General features: G+C 73.6%; 1 long non-coding RNA gene across 1 annotated transcript; it reads right to left on the bottom strand.

Moving 5' to 3' along the window:
- Positions 1–96: 96 nt before the first annotated feature.
- On the bottom strand, positions 97–1700 carry LOC142048941 (uncharacterized). Its single transcript, XR_012657565.1, has 3 exons — positions 1547–1700; positions 1264–1391; positions 97–649 (listed from the first exon to the last, which is right to left on the bottom strand). It is a non-coding gene; the product is annotated as an uncharacterized LOC142048941 (long non-coding RNA).
- Between the last annotated feature and the right edge of the window lie 800 nt (positions 1701–2500).

The following is a 2500-nucleotide window of genomic DNA, read 5'->3' as shown; positions in this document are numbered from 1 at the left end:
GCCCGTCCCGGTACTTCTTATGACGACGTGCGGTAATCGTCCGTAGCACGCGGCGGCACGTGATGCGGGGGGGGGGGGGGGTGTGTGCGCGTGGGGGGGGGGGGGGTGCGTGTGCGTGTGCATGTGCGCGCGCGCGTGTCGCGCGGCCCTCCCTCACGCGTTCCCCGTCCAGCCCGCCGGCTGAGGCCGCTACCGGATCGGGTCCCTCCCGGCCCGGCCGCGGCGGGTCGCCTCCGCGCCGCCTGCGTGGGGAGGGTCCGGCCTTGTCCCGGGCGCCGGGCGTCGGCGCCCGCTGCTTTCGGCCGGGGGCGCGGGGCCCCTCCCACGTCCCCTCGAGGCCCGGGCGGAACGGGACCGTCCTCTCGGCAGCGCTCGCCGCTCGAACGCGGCCCGCCCGCCACGCGACCGCTGGCCGGCGGCCGGGCCTTGGAAGCGTGGGCCACCTCTCGGCCAGCCCCGGCAGGGGCCCTGCTGCCCACGCTGCCGGCGCCGGGCCCGGCGGACCCCCCCGTCGCTGCCCAGGCCGAGGCAGGCGGCTGCTGCTTTCCCAGGGACGGCTCTGACCGGCAAGCAAGCGAGGCGAGCGCGTATCCCGCCCGCGGGCAGGCAGGGTCGCAGGCCGGGCATCGTACGTGGCTGGCAACGCCGGCTGTAACAGAGAAGGCGGGGTGATCTGCAGCTCTTTTCCGCGTCTCCCTCCCTGCGTGCCCGACATCCCGAATGAGGCTGGCCCGAAGCCCGCCCCCCCCCCCCCCCCCCCCCCCCCCGGCGCCGCGCGCAGGCGCTCGTGCGTGCCCCTGTCCGTACTGCGCGCGCACGCGCACACACCCCCCCACCCCCCCGGCCCCGCCGCCCCGCACCCCCCCACCCCCCCCCCCCCGTGCCACCGACGCAACCCCCCAGCACACAGCCCCGCCCGCCCGCCCAGACATGTAGTTCACGGCTAGTATAGCTGCTCCCCACCCCACACCTCCCCCCCACGCGGCCTCTCCTCCCACCTCCCGCTGCCGCCGCCGTTGCCCCACCCCACCCCTCGCCCCCGACCCTCCCCCGCTGGCCACGAAGCTCGCGGCCGGTGGTCTAGCTACCCCCGCCCGCCCGCCCACCCAGACATGTATTTCACGGCTAGTATAGCTGCTCCCCACCCCACGCCTCCCCCCCACGCGGCCTCTCCCCCCACCTCCCGCCGCCGCCGCCGCCGCCACCGCCGTCCCCCCCGCCCCCCCAAACCCCGCCCCACACCACCCCCCCGCCTTCCACTACCAGGTCAGCCGCCCCGGGGAAGGCAGGCGGGAGACTTTGGAACCTAGTGGTGTCCCTGACGCCTCCTTTCTTTCTCAGTCAAGCCGTCAGCCGGTTGCTCGCCCGCCCTGCCGCGCGTCTGCCCGCCCCTGCCGGGGGCGGAAAACCTGAGGGACGCGAAACGGGGAGGGAGGGAGGGAGGCGGGGGAAACCAAACCCATAAAAATAAAACTTAAAAAGCGCCGAGCGACCCCGATGGAAATCTCCTCCAAAAAGCGACACCCTTTCGCTCTCCCCAGCCTACCTCTGCGCCGGGCTCCCCACCTGCTCGCTGACCGCTCTCTGCGCCTCTGCGCCGGCCTCCCTTTCCCGCTGCGGCTCTCGCCGCGACTGAGCGCCGGACCGTCAGCCTAGCGAGGCGGGAACTGCCGCCCTTTCCCGGAGGGCGGGGGCCCGGCTGCCGAGCAGCGAGGCGTGCGCGCCTGCGCAGGGCGGGCGGCTGCGTCCCTCCACCACCCCCCCCCACCAGCCCACCCACCCACCCCACCCCACCCCACCCCACCCCCCCCCCACCCCCCCCCCCGCTGCTCCGCGGCGCCAGGGCTTCTGCGGTCGGCGGGGGCCGCACCCACCGGTCCGCCGGTTCCGAAATGCAGCGCGGGTGCCTGTGGGTGCCACTCTGTCTCCCCGTATGCAGGCGCGCGTGCATCGGAGCGTGTGTCGGGGGGGGGGGGAAGGAGACACACACGAAGTCTGCAGGATCGCAGACACGTATTTTAATCGATTTATTTTTAAAAATTACAAACGACAGTGAAACGGGGCGGCGGGGGGGGGGGGGGGGGGGAAGGGGGAAGGGGGAAGGGGGAAGGGGGAGGGGAGAGAGAAAAAGAACAAAGCACCAAACGAACAAACCCGAAATAAACCAAAACCAAAAGTCGGCGAGCACCCGGCGGCGCCGGGACCCGAAGCTGGCTAGGGGCGACCGGTCCCGAAGTCTCCCGGCGCACGGCGAACTTGCGCCGGTGAGCCGGGTGGCTCGTGAACACAAGCTGCTGCCTCTAACCGGTCCCCCGCCAGCCCGAGGGTGTGCTGGGGGTGGGGGTAAGGGTTGGGGGGAGAGGAACGGAGCGAGCGGAGGGGCTGGCCGGGACCGTGAAGCCCGTGAGCGCACGGCAGCCACCGTCTCACAGTGGGCGGGGGGGCGGGGGTGGGGGGGTGAGGAGGGGGGAGTGGGGGGTGGGGGTGAGCGCGCGCGCTT

The sequence above is a fragment of the Phalacrocorax aristotelis genome, chromosome 29, assembly GCF_949628215.1.
Source record: "Phalacrocorax aristotelis chromosome 29, bGulAri2.1, whole genome shotgun sequence".
Taxonomy (NCBI): Eukaryota; Metazoa; Chordata; class Aves; order Suliformes; family Phalacrocoracidae; genus Phalacrocorax; species Phalacrocorax aristotelis.
Note: the sequence above shows the minus strand (reverse complement) of the source record. Positions and strands in the feature narration are given on the sequence as shown.